Source organism: Cydia amplana, chromosome 1, assembly GCF_948474715.1.
Source record: "Cydia amplana chromosome 1, ilCydAmpl1.1, whole genome shotgun sequence".
NCBI lineage: Eukaryota > Metazoa > Arthropoda > Insecta > Lepidoptera > Tortricidae > Cydia > Cydia amplana.
Window position 1 is genome coordinate 13348435 of NC_086069.1, and position 21484 is coordinate 13369918.

At 39.1% G+C, this 21484-nt stretch overlaps 1 protein-coding gene across 4 annotated transcripts in view; it reads right to left on the reverse strand.

The window, feature by feature from the left end:
• The window catches only part of LOC134648346 (protein nubbin-like), a 93183-nt gene that overhangs the window by 59268 nt on the left and 12431 nt on the right, over positions 1-21484 (reverse strand). The gene's annotated exons all lie outside the window — the stretch shown is intronic.

Sequence of the window (21484 nt, forward strand, 5' to 3'; positions counted from 1 at the left end):
CGCGCGTCAGCCGCGTCCGATAATTTGTTTCCAGCTTAAACGAGGTGTTTGTGCTGCGTACGGTACCTATATATCTTTGTATATGCGCGTATGTGACCGCACGGTATAACCGCGCGTATGTATAACCGCTTTATTACGAATATCCAATTGACTTTACTGCTGAGATTTAAACAAAATTTTGTATCGTATAATCATCCTACTAAATGATCCATAGATCCCGCAACAGTTCTTAAGGAAAAAAGATTCGCGTCTAGACTAATTTACCTTATTAAAATGAGTTGGTTTGTTGCTTAAATCATATTTTTTGCTTGTAAAGATATAAAAACGTGCGGCGTGTAACTGCGGGCTCATTATGCATGCGATTATGCTAATACGGTGCTAAAACTGTCAGCCGTCTGTCTGATCGACCCGCGGCCGCGGGGCTGCGCCGCCGGCGCTCTTACCACCTCGCGCATTGTGACACCTCACATGTACAAACAGCTCCTGAATCTGTACGAGTATCTACATTGTACATGTTATTGTAAATAAAAAAAGCGGCCAAGTGCGAGTCGGACTCGCCCATGAAGGGTTCCGTATTTAGGCGATTTATGACGTATTAAAAAAAACTACTTACTAGATCTCGTTCAAACCAATTTTCGGTGGAAGTTTACATGGTAATGTACATCATATATTTTTTTTTAGTTTTATCATTCTGTTATTTTAGAAGTTACAGGGAGGGACACACACATTTTACCACTTTGGAAGTGTCTCTCGCGCAAACTATTCAGTTTAGAAAAAAATGATATTAGAAACCTCAATATCATTTTTGAAGACCTATCCATAGATATCCCACACGTATGGGTTTGATGAAAAAAAAAATTGAGTTTCAGTTCTAAGTATGGGGAACCCCAAAAATTTATTGTTTTTTTTTCTATTTTTGTGTGAAAATCTTAATGCGGTTCACAGAATACATCTACTTACCAAGTTTCAACAGTATAGTTCTTATAGTTTCGGAGAAAAGTGACTGTGACATACGGACGGACAGACGGACAGACAGACAGACAGACATGACGAATCTATAAGGGTTCCGTTTTTTGCCATTTGGCTACGGAACCCTAAAAAGAGACACAGCAGTGTATCCACTTTTCTTTAGATCTTATCTAAAGAAAAGCCGTGCGACACTGCAGTGTGTATATATATTGTACTTATATGAAACTAAGCACTAGTTCGTATTTATAATTTATGCACGCTCGATATAAGGGAATAAAAGTAATTTGTATTTATCTCGTAGTAGCGGAACGGACATAGTGCTATAAGCCCGGTGGCTCGCGGTCGGCACGCATCCCGACTGGCATTTAGATAATCGATATTGCGCAGGCAGTTACAAATGCAATGCGATCTATGCGTGTGCCACCTGTAATATAATATTCACGTTATACATGCTCGGAAATATTTTATATTGTCAGCGGTGTCAGAATGTGAGAATGTGTGCATAGATTATCGCTCTTGGTTCGGTGTGAGTTGGTGTCGACGGATCACAGGTGGCATGAGGCGCAAGGCACGCGCGCCCCATTAGCAGATTAGCATACAGAGACCCGGGGGGCGGGGTGGCGGGAAGGTCGCAATTAGAGGCGATTGCAACAATTACCCAGTCACCGCACATGTAGATGAAATCAGTGGTAGTCATCAAAGGAAATACTCAATTATGTAAACTGTATAAAACCATTAGTGATTTATTGTTTACCCGGCGACACACCATTTCTCAATTGTCTATTGCTTAAGCATTTTCAAATAGCTATAACATCTTATATTCACGTGTTTCCATAAATCTCTTTTGGAGAGAAAACGGCCGGTGTCCATTTGTGCAAGCTTTTATTTGCCGTTGGAATCGGTACCGTTGGAAAAACGCTGATAATACAGAAGGTAAAAGCTGCTCATGTTCTAGTTTTACTGGGACGGTATACTTAAGTTTGCTTGCAACGTTTAGGGCAGAGGGGCTCTCGAGACAAGACGGATGGATTTAAAACAACATGACGCGGGAGACGCCGGGGGGTTCGCGGGTGTGAGGAAACGACAGCGGGGAGGGATGACGAATGTCCCGCTACTCCGGAAGTCCTCGTGGGTCTAATATCGCTTTGCATTACATACATAAGTTCCGCCCGAATGTTGACCGTCCCATGGGATAACAAGTCTTAATAAAAAAAACTTTTTGTTAAGGGTACACGGCTGTCGTAATTTTTTGGCATAGCATAGGTAGTCATTAACAAGTCATTAAGAGTACTCTGTCGAACCCAAAACTACATAGGTTAGATAGATCTGGATGTTAAGTACTTACGTAGGTATATTACATTGCATAGGTACTACCTATAACATTGGATTACTACCGCTTAAACACTTCTTGAATGGAATTCATAAGTGGCCGTGTACTTTTGCAGCTGCATACTATAGCGTATACACTGTTAACCGATAGTTAATTTGTTAAATGATGTTGCAAACAAAATAAGGTTCACCGACGTTTTGAAAACAAGCAATAGATATATTTTTTTTAAATTTTATTGACATATAAATTTCTGCATTACATCTTTATCTTCATCGATTTCTTAATACAGAAAATAAAAGAGAAACATAAAGGCTTCTCAGGCAAATAACAGTATCTAATTTAGATACATGTGAAGAAGATGTTTGCAGTGTCAACAGCGCCCCCGGCGCAACGCTGACCCACACTCAGCGCCCCTCGCGAATAGCAAATGGAATAATGCACTCGTCCATTGGCATCTTATTGTTTCACAGTTCACTGGCACCCTTAAGAAGAATCCAAATTACTTTCGATCGCAGCCTGGCATGGCCTGGAAAATAATGACCGGAGATGCTCTTCTGCCTCGCCGATATTACATATTTACGTTCTATGTATCTTGATATTATTACTATACCTATAGGTAATAGGCATAGCATATTTACTCGTAACATGTCACATAAAGTTAATGGAATCACGCCCCACTTGTGCTGCGCTGCGGCCTTGACCCTCGGCAGGTGCGCGCGCGTCGCGCATGTATACATCTCCCCATGTCAGTCGCCCGCGCGCTAATCCGCGACAACGGAACCGTTAGCTCGTTGACGCGCAAAATATGCAAAGTCCCGAAAGCTGCTTAAAGGATTAGGCTTCGAAAACCTTTAAAGGCTCGCCGGCTGAAACGCAAAAATCGATTGAAATTCGTAGCGGTCGGGGCGGTCGCACGCCAATCAGATCATCGTGATGGAATATGAATTTAAATTGACAAGGCGCGATCGCGCATGCCTGCCGCTGCGCGGTTCGCACGGCGCGTGGGAGCCGTCAGCGGCTGCGCGAGCGGGTGTGCGCGTGCGCGCTGCATTTGAATGTATTCTAATATCCAAGCCGAGCAATATGCCGCCAATTGATTTCTATCGTATGCGGTAACACCTTCGCAGAGATTACATTTACGTGCAGTGTAATTTGGACCATATGCACTAGCCATAGGTTTGAGTTTTGCTACTCTGCGCGGGAATATGTAGGAGGCAGCAGCGGTTCCCGTGCCGCCCCGCGTAATGGCGCGGACGCTCGCCGTCAGAAGTCATACGATGCGTACGTGTTCGAATGTCATCATTCCAATATGTGAATCATAAAACTGATAGGTGTAATTTAACCATACCCAGATTATGTTGATGGTAGTTTGAATGTCATTCTATTTAGACATATGCCGAGACACGCACGATATTTTATGAGTTCATAACTCTGTTAAAGATCTCTTTCTGATAAGTACATATCTACTTATCAGCCAAAAAAATGTTTTAAATCAGACCGGCCATTTTGTTTAATAACTCGTCAACAATCAGTGTAGGCAGCGGCTGTACCATAAGTAGAGATGGGTCGTGGGTATTTACCCAATTTACCCACCCAGGTAAATACCCGGTAAATACCCATCTACCCGGTATTTACCCGTATCTACCCAAATGGACGGGTAGATTCATTTCTTATTGCACATGTCGAGTTGTGTTAAAGTGGAGATATAAACCGAGTTAATGGTTTAATTTAAAATGAAAAGGTTTAGTGAAACCTGCAGTTGTAACTAAGGATTTTTTAGTACACTTATGATAAATATTAAAAAAAGACCGTCATAAGAGTATTTTTTTTAGATTTTAGTAAATTATCATACTTATACGTTGATAATACACATTCGAACTTCAGTCGGCGGGGGGTATGGTTGGGGGGAGGGGGGGTAAAAGTGAACTTTTTCATATTTCTTGGAATCTGTCATTAATATTGAAAAGTGTTGTATGTACAAACTAAAGTACACAGAATTTCCTACAAAAAAGGTTATATACATTTTTGTCCTAAAACTAACTGTATTTGACTTATGAGCTTCCCAAGTTGTGACACTGCACAATTTTTTTTTCTTATCATTCATAAGTAGTTTTTATTTTCATCTTTCTAATGTATATTAAAAGCGTTATAAAACATTTCCGGAAGCCAGGGAATGATTTTACACGTTATTCATAATTTGAATTATATGTTAAAATCGAACTTCACCTCATAGCAACCTTTTCGTAATTAGTTTGAGCATACATTTTATGTAACATTATAAAAAGTTACTTAAATTAATCTTATTTATACTCACATACCATTAAACACATCAAATTTAGAAGAAAAACGAAAATACCCGCGTATTTACCCGCGGGTAGGTAAATATCGGGTATATACCGGGTAAATACCCGCTCTCGGGTATTTACCCGGGTAGTTACCCATCTCTAACCATAAGCAACGCATTACCATGCGCGTGATATCATTAGAACACCTCAGCGGCTGCGCGCGGCGCCCAAACTACAGGCCTCAGTGATGAACACCAAAACAGAACGAGAGCAATCAGCGCACCGCAGCGCAGCTCGTTACTGCACCCGTTACTCGTTCCATTCAAATTATGTATAATAGGTATAACTCACTGTTAGTCGATTGAATTGTTTTCCTCATAAGACAAAGTAAGTCATAAATCATAATAATTGTGAAAAGATGCGCTAAAAAGCTGGGCCGATAATAAATAATAGTAAAACAAGAACTATACAGGCTATTAAGTATGTATGTGCACTGAAAAGAAATAGGAATAACACTAAACTATGTCTTACTAACTAACGACTCTGACCCTGAGACAATTAATTACATACTTTACGAGGGACGCACATGTTTCAGCGTATATTACCTAAGCATTGAGCAGGCAAACTGTATAGGTAGGCGTATGGAACATCTAGCATTCAGAGCGAGTTTACCATCTATAGAAGAGCATACATCGCACCGGGCAGCGACCGGGGTTCTGTAGTTTCGGATAGCGAAAGTGTTAAAGGTGATAATGTATATGTATCGGCGGCGACAGTTAGGGCGGGGGCGCAGGGAGAGGGCGATAGCGGGACCGTAACGTGCTGCAGGTGCCTCTAACGGGACCGGGAAAGGTCAGCTCGGCCTCCAGGGTTACCACTTGTTTCTAGTGACAGCTACTTAGTGTGAGTAAATGGATTTATAAGTAGGTATGACACAAAATATAAATTGGTGTCGTTCAATAGTGATCGTTATTTGCATATGTGAAAAAAAACCACTAAGTGATTAGATAACACACGGATCTCATGCGAATCAAATAATTCCGTTCAATGATAACAGACCCTAAAACCGGAATAGGTTGACCTATATTTTTTTTATATATGCAGCCGTACGAAAACCAGAAATGTCGGAATATTAGCAACCCTAAACTCTCCCCAAGTGAAGTGAAAGGTCTCGCACATGTCGCGGCACAACACGCGAGCTCGCCGCGACAAATTTAATGTGTTCCGATATAGGAGTATCTACGGAGATTAAGCAACACTCAACATCTTGGCAAGTGGCGCGAAGACGACAACCCTTTTATAAAGGGAAAAGAAACATAATTTATTTTAAAACCCGTAGGTATGTATAGCGACACTTATTATATTCACAAAAACAACCATTTTACGGTCGAGTTGCTGTGATAATGCAGCACGTTGATTTAAGGATGACAAAAAGCGATTTGTTTAATTGCTACCATTTTTAGCGCAACCAAATGAGTTTTCCAAGTGTGGTGTAAGGACAAGAGGTTACCAAAAGGTACAAGAAAAGCAATTGAACATTCGATAAATTTAGTCACAACTTTGGACAACTCAGTCATCGGCTTTTGACTGCGATCGTTTCATATGTATTGAATAATACAATTTCATAATTTACTGAATTTTAATAACTGGGTAGATGGTTTACAGTGGCAATTAATGATTATAAAGTCAAGAGGAGGAGATAAAGCTGTTGGTATATCTGTGCACCATTTACGGCAATTTTTGACTTTCAAAAAGTGTTCTGTAAGAATCTATTTTGAATAAAAATATTATGATCATGATGCTTATGAATATTTTCGCCTTGTTGCGATAAATTAAGAGTTACGTACTATGTATGATCAGATCAAAGTTCAGAGAGTGACCGTCAGCTATTTAAATTGCTGATATTTTTAAGTAAGAGCTTTGACCCGACTGGGGAGGAGCGGGGAGGGTCCGGTGTCTAGACGACTCCATCCAATCACGGCCTGCGCTGCATCCAACACATCGTATATGCTATCACATCGACCGAACACGCTATATCTCGCTAAGCCCGAGGCATAATTTTATTCACAAGAAGTTTTATTCTGATGCAAAAAACAATACCAAACTGGTCATCATTAAAGGTTTTTAATGGTTCTTACAATCGCATTGACATTAAAAATCATTTATGTGGTAATTATACACTTGCAGCTTAGTCCCGTTATGCCGGGACAGCTAGCTGTAGGCGACGCTGCCCGGCCCGCTAGCGGTGTCGGTCCGCTCGTTATGTCCGTTGTAAAACCCGGGCTCGACGGAAAACCCTCGCGCATCCGACTGTCTTTTACGATACGCATTGTCCGTCGTAAAACTGGGGTTGTGCAATTTTCGCATTCCAATTGTTTCCTTGTTTTGTTAATCTCCGTCAATAAATTAGAAAGCTGTTTCTTCTTTTGTCGCGAGTTTTTTGCGGCGTGCTTTCTCCGACTCGAATTGCCTCTAGCGGGCATCCCTAATTCGTTAAAAAGTTAAAAAAACAATAAGCATTCTTGTAAATGCGCGCCTGTCCCGCCGCAGTGCCGCATCAATTAATAACCGTAAAACGTACCCTGAACCGTGGAGGACCTCGGTATTATAGTGTTCGGTGAAAGCAATAAAAAATTAAAACTTAATTACCGAGTTACCGTGAATACGCTCGTAAAAATTCAGCGAAGGGTGGAGTGGGGGTAGGCGTCGGTAAATTCTACGGGACTACCTCACGCGAGCCTTCGGAGCCTTACGAGTTCTGAAACCGAAATTGGCATCAGAATCCACACCAAGAGCGCGCAATATAGATACCTATATGTCACAGACGATGATCAAACTGCGTGAATTTACTAATCGAAGTCAACTGCAATCATAGAGTTAGTGCAGAAATCTTAAATACCATAACGGCTGTATACCTTTTTAAGTATGACATTTGGTTAGAGACTTGTGGCCCCAGCGAGCTGCGGACAGACACAAGTCCAAGATCCAACATCCGTACCTCTCCGTATCAAGAAAAATTTAAGAAATAACAATAAATAAGATAGATCTCACCTGAGGCCATCAGTCGTCATCAAGGGTCGCGGGCACACTGCGCCCGCGCCGCTACCCCCACTCGACCCCATGCCCTAGGTCTAGCCTGCATTATTCACCCCCGATTAACGCAAAAACGAAATGTCAGTGAATGGCGAGTAACGGGACCACGGTAACTGGAGTGTAGGGTCGCGGGACCTTTAGCCCCGCGCCCGCACAGCCCCCGCTCCTCGGCCGCTAACTGCGGTAATTAGCGGCTGGCACCCCGACGCTGACTAACGGGTTAGAGCTTCTATACTGAGGGCTATTTTTAGTATCCATTCTAAGGTCAGGAGGGGAAGGGTTTTTTCAATAGGCACGTCAAGTTGTTGATTGGGTTCGTTCGCAGAAGTTTTTTTCCTTGACTTTCTTCGATGTTTATTCATATTCTTCACTTTCATTATTTTTTATTCATATTAAAACAGTGGGTTGGTCTAGTGGTTTTATAGTTAGCTTATAAGCCAGCACTACAAAGTTGTATTCTACTAACTAATCATTAACTAGAACTACCAACACTGCCTATTGTTTATCACTTGCTTTTAGGGCCAGATTAACACATTGATTAGTGTAAAGAGGAAAGGGGACGACCGCTTCTCCATACAAACATAATCCCCATTATCCTCTATGGATATTGTCATTATAGAAAATATTTATACATCAGGTAATTTTTATGTACATATATGAACCATAGCTATGATTTTCGATAATTTTAATATCCAAAGAAGATAGGTAGATGAATTTTGTGCGGTCGTCCACTTTCGTCTTAAGTGAGAGTTTATTTTTGCTAAAAAATGCATGTAGCAAATGTTTGAAATCGCACTTAACACTAATCAATGTACAAATTTATGTCGGGGCTATCTACCTGAAACTACGTGTCTTTAAAATCCGTTGTTTTGTAATAAACTAAATCAAAAATATTTCGATAAATGGGTAACAATATACTGTATTTATAGGCCTTAGCTCGCTCTCGGGCGTCCGCCGCTGCCCCGGCATTTCTGCTGGTTGATAAATATGTATGTAATTGTCACAACAGTTTGACCGAGCTTCGTGGAGGTTCACGGTGTATTTATTCCATGGAAGCCAATCCTCACTGCGATGACGACGGAATCATCCAGCTGTCGAGTCAAAGCCCATAGTCATAGCAAGTCGATGTTATCGCTGTTAATTGCAATTGATACTCCGGGCGCCGCCATGCGTGGCATTCGTCAATCCGTTACATTGTTTATATTTTAATGCCATTAGCCATGTTAAACATGCAGCTGCAAAATAAAATGCTATCACCTAGAAGTACTATATTTGTTTCTAACAAACGGACTTGGACATTTTAAAGAATACGTTCCGGATAGTGTGCAATAAATCGTTCTCTCCGCTCGCTCGTTCATCGTACCTTTCTTAGAACCATAAGAAATCATATAAACGCATGCGGTAATCTATCGAGAAGGAATGTTTTGCGCACCGTTGTACGATGCTAATCAATGAATTATATTCCTTAACCACAGTGGCAAAGAGATGGATTTAGCTTAAACTTATCAGTAACAAAGGATTTGCATATACGCACAATTCGGCACTACGAGTATTTTCGCCCGATATTTTTTGTGCACGCGCAGGACAAATTCTGCACAGAGGGCCTACCGCGAACCACGTTCGACGTGTTGTCTCTCTGTCGCACTTGTAAATTCGTACGTAAGTGTGACAGGGAGGCAACACATCGAACGTGGTTCGCGGTAGGCCCTCAGAGCTGTATCAAGCAACGAATGCCACGAAAGACCGTAAATTACGTGGTTTTGAATAAAACGCACGTTATGGAAATGAATGCCGCTAAAAAGGACACAATAGCTGCGTGTCGCAGAAATGAGAATAGTTCACAAATCGTTAGGTTTTTTTCAGATACATATTAGAATAGACGATGTCGTTGCGTATGTCCGTTTGACGGTTATTTGAAAAAAGAAAAGTACATATCTATAGGTAGGTACTACAATCCATGAGGAAACATGACGATAGTAGTTACTTAAGGAGGCTATTATTAATTTGTAAATAAGTTTTTGACAATAAATCATTTTTTGTACATATCTACAAGATTTTATCGCTGACTGTACTTTTCTTTCCACAGCCAACTATAATACTCATCGAGACAATTCTAACAACCTCAAACACAATTCGTTTGCGTTGTTTTATCACAGAGTTTCCAATGGCCACCTCCGGTCTCCATCATCAGATCAGGTCTATGTCATCATAATATTACATATGTGCCTATGCAAAATTTCGGCTCAATCAGCAATCGGGAAATGGGACAAAATTAGCTTCCAAGTGGGTCTAAACCCACACTAGCAAATTACATAACATTCATACATAGGTACTAACAGGACAAGTTAAATAAAAGCCTGTAAAAAGGACGACTACTTAAATGCAATGAGTAACGCCAGGCCGACAAGCTAGTGAGTCTGCATTTCCCTGCCACGTACTTTGCATGCGCTAAACGCATTTTTATGGAAATGGTGCTCTTCAACAGGCCCCACACAGAGCGATGTGAACAACACTTACATACATTTCCTAAGTATACCTACTTGTTGATTTGTGCGGCCATTTTCTAGATTTACTTTTTAGCGGAAATCTGAGCTATCATGCATTAGGCAAATTAAAATTTAATAAAAAAATAATAATACAATTTTGCGAGATTTTGCGTTTTAGGTTATAAATCATATGGAGATGACACATGTCACTCTACCCATAGAGTTAAAGTAAAAATACTAGTAAAAGTAGTCGTATAGAAATATGGTCGACAAAATAAATAGTAGTGCCTAAACAGAATATCCAATTACATATCTATGTATGTTTTGTTTATACATAGAAGTATTCGTCTCAGGAATGTTCCAGTACTTATGTAAAATAGGACGTTACTGCGAGTATTAAAGCTTCGAACAAAAATTTGGCCAACGTGTGGTTGATGGAGGTCAGTGCGATTTTTTTCGGTCAGGTAGCTGGTAGAGCTACCTGCGCCCGCGCCCTCACGGCGGTAGCCGCGCAGCGTGCAGCGATCGTAATCACGCATGACGCGCCGCTCGCATACTGCAACACGCATGGCGAGATACGCTTATTGCCTCCATTATGAAAGGTCAGCATTGTTGTGAGTTGCCAAACATAGAAAGTAATTAGTAGTGTCAAGAAAATGTAAGTGATTGTCATCTCTCTTGCAGACTTCAATAAATAAGGCTTTTTGTGATTTCTTTATAAATCCTTTGAAGGTATTCAATCATAAAGACACCAGTAATGTTTCCTAGTCCCAATATCTGAGCAGATGCGGATACCCCAGCCGTCCACAATTAGAACAAATGTCAGCTATCGTTCAGGAGATGAAACACGCACCCCACGCATATGTAATTACTAATTAACCCAAGATCTTAATCGACCGCAAAAAGCCGCGTGGATACCTTCTGCATTATAAAAATATTCTGGATATTAATGAAGTCTATAAAGAGTATAACAATTACCCTAATTACAACCTATTTATTCCATCAGAACGATCTAAATTCGAAATTATGAATTCAGTTATGTTGAGCATATCAATACTAGAGGGATTACACGTGCGCGTGTGCCGTAGATACGTGGAGCGTGCATACTGTTAATGTTTTGTTTGTGGGCCCTTAAACCTGGAACTCCCACATCTCGGTGTAAATTGAAATAAGATCGATAGCCAACGTAAAAAACGAATTTAAATTTGGTTATTGTTGTCCGTTAAGGTGGATCAATGGGTCACGTCGCTGATGCTATTAGTATAAAGCGCGCATTATGGTGCAACGAGTTTTTGTCGTACGACGCGTCACGACGACGGCGCACCAAATAGGGTAAATTTAGAAAGCATTAATAATGTGTTGTTAAAACTAAATCTATCGATTGCTCGAAAGTGCAGCTTTCATTGCAATTATAGGAAAGATATAGGGCGAGAGTAGTACTGTAATCTGCGGGCGGAGCTCCTGTCTCCAGCGATTATGTCCAACAAGGCCCTTCGCTCTGCGCGTCCGCTGGCCGCACAATGCGCACATCAACATTATCATTAGCATGGCGTCATTGTGATCCGTCGCACGTTTAGTAATAAATTTGGAAAAAAGTAAAAAATCTTATTCACGTCGGACGCAGACGCAGTCGGCGACAAAAACTAATGGAAATAGAAAGAAATATGCAAGCGAGTGATTGTTCGGCGATCGAGAGATCGAGGTGAGGCAAAAAAATGGCAGATGCGCGTGAGCAGGTAGCGGCGGGGGGCGGCGGGCGCGGGGGAGGCCGCATGCAAATGCGCTGAGATGAGTGTCTCTAGGAATTAGCGCATACTAGACTACAAGGTGTATAGGTAGGGTAAACTCGCATTATTTGGTGACACGCCTAATTCGGTGATACAAGTTTTGAAGCATGACACCCAGTAAAGCTAGTGATTTAGGGCCTTTTAAATGTGACTTTACGGCAAAGTATTAAGGTAGAATTCCGTTTGCATTCTTGTGGGTCAAATTGAGAGAGCGAGATAGTTAATATTTGCAAATTTCTCGCGCTAGACCTCATTTCGGCGCCGCGCGGACTTGTACAAACTGGTTCTCCGTTTATAATTCGTTTTTAAATACTAAAAGTGCCTTAATTTGTACAAAAAGTGCACAGAGTAGTAAAAGGATATTATTTTTGGTATATCCAATTATTATTTTTAATACAACTTGCATAGTTTTTTCACAGTATGTTGTGAAAGCCGGTCAAAAATTTATCATTTTCAAACGTTTGACGCCGCAACGGTATCACCAAATAAAACAAGGTACATAAGTTAAGTGTGAAATAAATAAATGAGTGAAATGTAGTTACAATGCGGTATTTTAATTATTTAATTATTGAAAAGTCTATAATTAATAAATTGGCGATACATAAGTAACGTTAGCATATTATTTTGGGGGTCTGTATCACCAAATTACATGAGTTATTTTTTTTACTTATTATTGTAATTTTTTTATTCTCAGAACATTAGATCCAAAAAAAGGAAGGAAAAGTTCAAATAAAGGTGAATCGAATGCAGAAAAAACAAAAAAAAAAGCAGAAAATGAAGGAAAAGACTGAAAATGACTGGAGGTGTCGTTCTTGTAGTGGATTGTATTCTCAAGACGTTTTATCTAAACAAGCAATTTATTTTAATACCTTATAATTAATATTGTTTTCTAAATATATTATAATAAAATTTCGTTATCCCTAATTATGTGATAAAAAAAATAAAAACTTGTGTAATTTGGTTATAGTCTAATTAGAGTAGTACGTATCACCGACTTAAGGTTATTGTCACCAAATTAGCGAAGTTCAGGCTGCATAAAAAAAAGAAGATTATGCACAGTATTATTTGTTATAATTAAGATTTAAATGTCTGAATATGCCAATAGTAAGACTGTCTGCAGTTCCTATTAAAAGTAAAGACATTGATTGATAATAACATGGACTTTTATTCAAATTTCAATTTTATCACCCAATTAGATGAGATCACCCTACTAGAGAAGTATACATAGAGTTGAGGAACTCAATCGACAATTCGAGGGACTTTTTTGTATGTATAATCTGAATTGTAATATTGTGTATTTACATTTGTTTTCATCAGAAAATCATACATGTATGTAATCAATTTAAGATTTTCATATTACTATCAAATTCATATTTTACAGGCGGAGTTGCGGAGTGAGTAGTTGTTCCGAATGGTCAGTGTAAACACTTGAACAATAAAGCCACACACGAGGTGTGTGTGTGTGTGTGTGTGTGCGCACGTTGACGCTCGAACTCTGGGATCCGCGCTACTTTCCCGCGTGCATGCACTACCTTCTTTGCGTAGTTTGCGTACATACCTACTAAATAAAAGGACAATTAAGTCCAATTAAAATTAGAAGCATCGCAAAATTTGCAAATCTTTGTTATTTTATTTGAATATTTGGTTCGGTATGGAAAAAAGCTACCTCGAGTTTTTAGTATCGTATGATAGGGGCGGTGGTAATCGATTATGAATATTATGATAGAGGTATGATCACCAAGTATGTGTCACATGATAGAAAAAATATGTTCATTCTGGGCGTTAAATCCACTTAAATCCATCTCTACAGCCAGAATTCTCTGTAGATTTCCTCGCAACGCTCGGGATTCTCTTTGCGCGTTCTCCTTTTCTGAGTTCAAGATTCAATGTACGCCCTCGCCTCGCCGTAAATATACTTAATCATCGTTTTTAGGGTTCCGTACCCAAAGGGTAAAAACGGAACCCTATTACTAAGACTCCGCTGTCCGTCCGTCCGTCCGTCTGTCACCAGGCTGTATCTCACGAACCGTGATAGCTAGACAGTTGAAATTTTCACAGATGATGTATTTCTGTTGCCGCTATAACAACAAATACTAAAAACAGAATAAAAGAAAGATTTAAGTGGGGCTCCCATACAACAAACGTGAGTTTTGACCGAAGTTAAGTACTTGGATGGGTGACCGTTTTTTGCTTATTTTTTTGGTTGTTTTGCTCTATTTTTTGTTGATGGTGTGGAACCCTCATTGCGCGAGTCCGACTCGCACTTGGCCGGTTTTTGTTCCTTGTGGTATGATCGTGATGTTTTATTTTTCCTGCAATTGTTATAATTATGTTACAGATATTTTTAAGACGTTTTTAGTCTTTCAAACTAGGCTTCGAAACGAGGCGACACTGAACAAAGTAAACTGTTATTTTTTTTTACTAGGACTTACAGCTTTAACATGTAGTCATGGTAACATTGGTAACGTTCTTATTAATGCCTATACGCAGATATTTAACTACCTACATAATTATGTGCATGCATGCTCTTAGTGTAGTACGTGTAGACACTTCGCGGATTCTCGTTGTAGCAACTTTATTTTTTTTTAAAGCGGCTGGCAAAGGTTGATTAAAAGTTTAAAAACTTAGGCTGTGGCGAAATGCATAGTTTATGGTCAGACAAAAATTTCAAAAAAAAAATCTTTCTCGTTTTTTATTTTTGTACCATTTTTGAAAAAAGCTCTATGCATGAATTAGCTGTAATAGCATATTCAAATAAACGTACTCCCAAGGTTGACCGAAGAGAATAAGAAATCAAGCCTGCAAATCGCTACATTACCCTTCTCGACAATAATGTAATATGTTATTGCACCGACTAATTGTTAAATTGGGTAATGATTTAGTACCGTCAAGTTTCGCGCCAATACGCTATACTTTGTAGTTCAGTGAAGGTTTTTCTCTTGCTTTTAAGTTATTATACGTATAAGTAATTGATGAAGATAACACGCGGAAAGTTGCATAAAAATTTTGACTTAATTGTACAGTTTGGGACAAAGAGACTCTCCAGACCATTCGTTACAGACCACAGCGCGTGCACCGGTGGACATCGCTCATGGCGGAGATCTAATCGCCCGATGACTTACAAGTTTCTTTCTTCTGGCTTTAAAACTTATCTCTATTAATATTCATAAGAGCTGTTTTATAAAAAAAAGGTTAACCTTGACCGTTGTTTATCTAATTTCAAATTTTGCTTCGTTTTGTCTTTGAAGAACTTTTTGTCGAGAGCTTTGAAGCAGTTATCAAATTATACTTCAGAGCTTTATAAATACATAATAGAAAAGGATCAGCTTGTTTACGCTCTACTATAGAATTAGACGTCGATGCGAAGATAAGGACCCGCGGTCCGGGTCGGATCTTACGGCGCACGAGCGTCAGAATGTTAAATGATCAGATATTAGGCGACGCGACGACTCGCCGCGATTAACGAGATACCTATCTGAAATTGGAAACAGTTCTATTTGACTGAAACGGTATCGATAGATGGATCTCTTTGTGCCGTAGAAAGCTAAATTATCAACCCGTCACTAATTCCGACCAATCAACCGAATATCTAAACGTAATTTTCTTATTAAATTACTGATTTTATTGTGAACAATCTCTTTTACGCAATTTGTTGACCGCAGCTCCGTGCTCGTCCAATCGCCTCTTGACTGCGCTTCGTCTATCTTTATTCATTTATTTTAAACTTTATTGCACATAAAAAAAGAGTACAACAGGCGGACGCTTAATGCCGCTATAGGCATTCTCTATCAGTCAACCATAGGGCCAAACAGAAAAGCGTCAAGGTGGGTGCAGTGAGAAATAAACAGAAAAAAAACGTAACTTTTGAGCCAAGTAAAATTTCTACATAAATAGGTACTACATATATATAATATATCTAATCTATATATTTCATTGTTTACCAAAATGTACAGTTTCGTTTAGGGTACGTCGCGTAAAATTTAATCCTTTTATTGCTGTTGTTACGATGCAACGCCGGGACGGGTCCCATCGCAACGCGCCCGTGCGCAAGACATGTCCACCATAACATGATATAATATGTATTACTATTTACATGTACCTACCTATATATTCCCTCTACGGTCAACTTGGTACTGCAGATTGTCTGGATGTTTTGTGTTAATCGACAGATGTGTGCTGCTGAATGAGATATCGACGGGCATTGTATGTGTGTCATGTGTGAAAGGGGTACTGTACAAATTAAAACATAAGGTAAATAGAGTGGTTGAGTGTGAGGGTGTAGTGAAGGGACTGTCCGTGATGTATTATTATACTCCCTCCTTGTCCGAGTCGGATTTACAAGTAGTAACGCTGTCGTACAGCGCCTTAGTCACTATTTCAAAGCTAAAAAAAAAAAAAAACAAAACACCGTCGTTTTGACAGGTCTGAGGTACGTCATTGCGTTCTCAGTGCATGCGCCGAGTCACTGTGTTTTTTCGTAAAACTCGCGATTTATCAAATATTTGTGTACTATGTTCTGTGATTTCGATAAATATGACCCATCTTGTGATATTTTGGTGTTGTTTTTCATATTCATGTTTTCGTTAAAGTAATATTCAAGATTGGAATGAAAGTTTCAATAAGGTTTGTTTCGTTGGTTAAGACGACTAGGAGACAATAGAGGTATGTAAGAAAAGCTTATAACTATGTTTCCACCAGGAGTGTACTCTGCGGTAAATAATTTTACGTGTTTTTGGTTGTATTCAAGTTCATTTATATGAAATAGCAAATCCCTTGTTTCGTTTGTGTTTGGGCACAGATAAGACATGAAAAATCATCGGTCAGGAACTAACCTCTTGACGTTACTGACGTTTAATCTTCTCTCCAGTATTTCCGTTATGTTGGTAGTGTTATTTATTTATTTTTCACTGCGCGCGCCAATCTTACGACTTTTTTATTGACATCCGTGTTTAATCTGTTCGAAGTTTAAACTAAGGCGTCGGTTTTTTCTTTCTCGTGAAAATCTCCATTGCGTTTGTATTATTATTCAAAATGCCGAAACGAAGGAACGAAGAAAGTGAAGAAGATTATTTAAAACGCAAAATGAAGCGTTATAAGAAGAAATTGGAGGAGCTCTCTATGAAAGATGACGTCGAGAAACAACCACATGTCGCCGAAAAAGAAATTGTTGCAGGTACGCAAATGTAAATTTCCTCATTATACTTTGAACGTTTGGGTTAAGGTGTGACTTACGTAAGCTACTAAATGCCAGACAGCCAGCTTACACTGCAAGTTAGCGCTACCACATGTGGGTAGACCTTGCAAAAGATTGTTTATATTAGTTTTCTATATATTAGCGCTATCACTTAGCGGATAGACTAACACAAGTATATTAATTACATCATGAAGTGTTATCATTACACGGATAGACCCATAACTCAAAAATATTAATTATGCGCTATCACTCAGCGGATAGACCTTATTCACAAGTTTAATGGTGTACTATGAATTTTCAGAGGAGGACAATGAGTTGCCAGAGGACAATGTGTTAATAGAGGACAACCAGTTACCAGAGGAATTTCTTCTTGCCCTCGGCAGTGAGGGCGCAGAGAAAGAGGTTCGGGGAGATGAAATCCGACCAGAACTGGCAAATCGTTGGATTAAATTAATGAGTAATGGACTGGGAAAAGATGCACAAGAAGCCATTTTCAAAAAATATCCAACACCATCAAACTTTGACAGTGCAGAGGCCCCCAAGGTTAATCCAGAAATTTTGGCATCTCTCTCACAGATAACAGTCAAAAGAGATATGAGAATTGTACATCGGCAGAATTTGACTGGAAAAGTAATGTGTGCCTTAGGCAAAACGCTTACAAGCGTTCTGAAGGGCGATATAAATTCTAAGCTCATTATAGAGCAGGTTAACGATGCAGCAAAATTATGTGCCGAAATTTACTATCAAGATTCTTCATCAAGGAAGTTTTTTGCCCTCGCAGGAGCAGACCAAACCATCAAAGATGCTGTTCGTGACTCTAAACCAGATAAATTCCTTTTTGGAATTAATTGTGCAGAGAACATTAAGGCTGCACAAGCTATTAAAAAAACTGGATCCCAAATAAAGGCTGCCGATTCTACACCACAGCATAGTGCTACAAATACAAAACCCTCTAAACAACAGCCTACAAGCAAAAAGCAGGGAAACTGGCGGGGCCCGCCACAACAATTCCACCAGCGGGCACGTGGCGGGCATCGTCCACATCCAACACGGAAGTACCATCAACACCAGCGGGATCAAAAGAGGGGTCACCGGTCTCGTCACACCCATCGCCGTTAGACCAACAGGTACATGCGGGTAGGCTGAAACATTTTTTAAATAATTGGCATGAACTCACTGAAGACCAAGTAATACTAGATTGGGTCCAGGGTTATGAAATTCCGTTTAGCCACACACCACCGCCATTCCAGTCAGCCCAACAAGTTTGGTCTAAAAAAGAAATTTTCTTAATAAATAAAGAAATAGATAAACTTAAAGGCCTGGGTGCAATTTCAGTATGTTCTTATAGTGAGGATCAATTTACATCTCCAATATTTTTAGTTCCCAAAAGTAATGGTTCATACAGATTTATTTTAAACTTAAAACACTTAAATCAATACATAACTACAGAGCATTTCAAATTAGAAGACATAAGAACAGCATGTAAATTAATGACCAAGGATTGTTACATGTCAAACTTAGATCTACGAGAGGCTTATTTTTCTGTACCTATCTCAGAAAAATTCAAGAAATATTTGAGATTTCAATTTAACGGACAATTGTACCAATTTAATGCATTGCCTTATGGTCTCTGTAGCGCCCCATATGTGTTCACCAAGTTATTGAGACCCTTAAGTACTTACCTCAGACAAAATAATGTAATATTAACCTGTTATTTAGATGACATTCTAGTTTTTGGTGAATCAGAGACAATTTGTAAAAACAATGTTTCTCTAACTTGTAAATTACTACAAGATTTAGGATTTGTGATTAACTTTGAAAAGAGCGTACTATCACCACACAAAGTGTGTAAGTACTTAGGTTTTCAATTAAATTCGTCAAATATGTCAATCGCAGTGCCTGAACAAAAGCAGTGTTCGATATTAGGAAAAATATATGACTTTCAAAAAAGAAGCCATTGCAGTATAAGAGATTTTTCTCAACTATTGGGGTCACTTAGCTCTATTGCTCCGGCTATACCGTATGGCTGGGTTTACACCAAGTTATTGGAAAGGGAAAAATATCTGGCGTTACTCAAAAACAATGAAGATTATGATGCAGTAATGGCAATTCCTAGAACTATAACCCCAGAACTCAATTGGTGGTGCAGAAATATTAATAACTGTAACTTAATTAAACAGCACATTTTTAGTCTAGAGATACATACAGACGCCTCCCTTACGGGCTGGGGTGCAGTGTGCCAAGGCAATAAAGCGTCAGGCTCCTGGTCACAATTGGAAAAAGAAAAACATATAAATTTTTTGGAGTTAAAAGCAGCGTTGTTAGGTCTTAAATGTTTTACAAAAAATAAAACCAATTGTGAAATACTGTTAAGAATTGACAATACTACAGCTGTAGCTTATATTAACAAATTTGGAGGGATTCAATTTCCACATCTTAACAGAATAACCAGAGAAATATGGCAATACTGTGAAGAGAGAAATATCTGGGTCTATACATCTTACATCAATACCAAAGATAATTTTGAAGCAGATAGAGAATCTAGAAGAATTAATATAGAATGGGAACTTTCAGATACAGCATATTCCAAAATCGTAAACAGATTAGGTAAACCAGATATTGATCTCTTCGCCTCTAGAATCAACGCTAAGTGTAAAAAGTTTATATCATGGAAATGTGACCCAGAGGCATTCGCAGTAGACGCTTTTACCCTTAATTGGAGTCAATACTTCTTCTACGCCTTTCCACCTTTTTCACTTGTATTAAAATGTGTTCATAAAATTCAGACGGATAAAGCTACTGGTATTCTTGTGTTCCCATATTGGCCATCCCAACCATGGTTCCCACTTATTACAACCCTTGTGGTTGGCAACCTCTTGATGTTTAACCCTAACCGAAATCTATTATCGTCTCCTTACAGACAAGTTCATCCTCTGCATCAACAGCTTACCCTGGCTGCAGGCTTGCTATCAGGGAAGCGTACGTGAGACGCGGTGCCCCCACGTCAGCACTCCAAATAATGTTAAACTCATTGTCAGCTAATACAATTAGACAATATGATTCACCACTAAAACTTTGGTGGTCTTACTGTACTAAATATAACCTAGACACTTATAATGCATCCATCCCATACACCCTTAAATTTTTGAGTGAATGTTTTGATACAGGAGCGTCTTATGGAACCTTAAATTCAACCAGATCGGCCTTATCCCTAATTATGGGACCCAGAATTGGAATAGATGATAGGATAAAGAGATTTATGAGAGGTGTATTTCGATCAAAACCTACTAAGCCCAAATATAATATAACTTGGGACCCTGAAATTGTGTTAAACTATCTAACTAGTTTACCTACAGCAGATATTTCTTTAGAACAACTTACAAAAAAATTAGTTACACTTTTAGCTTTAACTACAGGACATAGGGTACAAACCTTATCATTAATCTTGTTAGATAATATAAAGTTCTCTAGTAATTCAGTCAATATTTTCATACCGGACATAATAAAAACTACTAGAAGAGGTGGCACACAACCATTGTTACAGTTAAAAGCATATGAGAATAATTTAGAAATTTGCCCTGTTAGAACTCTAAGGACTTATATTGATGTAACAAAGGCTATTAGGAATACTTACGATCAACTTATACTTACCTTTAAAAGACCGCACCATCCGGCGTCTACACAAAGCCTAAGTCGTTGGATAAAAAATACTTTACACGAAGCCGGTATTGACGTGAACATATTTACAGCGCACTCTACAAGACATGCTTCGACTTCTGCCGCCCTTAGATCCGGCATATCCGTTGATCAAATACAAAAAACTGCAGGATGGTCTGGAAGTTCAGAAACTTTCGCAAGACACTATAATAGACCAACCACGGGTTCTATAGCGTCTTTTAGTCATGCAGTTTTGAACACCGCCTCATCGTAGGCGTTCTAATTAAGTATTTTAGTGTAGTATTAGAAATACTGGTGTGCCATGTTATTTACTAATAAGTTATAATAGTAAGATAATAGAAGCAGACTGATTAATAATATGAAGAAGTTAATGTTTTCTTAAGTTTAATATTGTTGTACTAATTGTACGTTAAGTAAAATAAATGTTTATGTTACTCGATTTAATACCGTTTATTCATTCACAACCCAACTTTAAACATCTACTTGTAAATCCGACTCGGACAAGGAGGGAGTATAATTACATGATCAAACGAACTTACCTTAAGTGAAGTTCGATCATGATTATACGAAGCTCCTTGTCCGAGTCGGCAGTCCCGTACCCCCCCATAAGCCTAGCGGCTTTATTCCCACATAGAAGGGTTGTTCGTGAATAGCTTTAAACT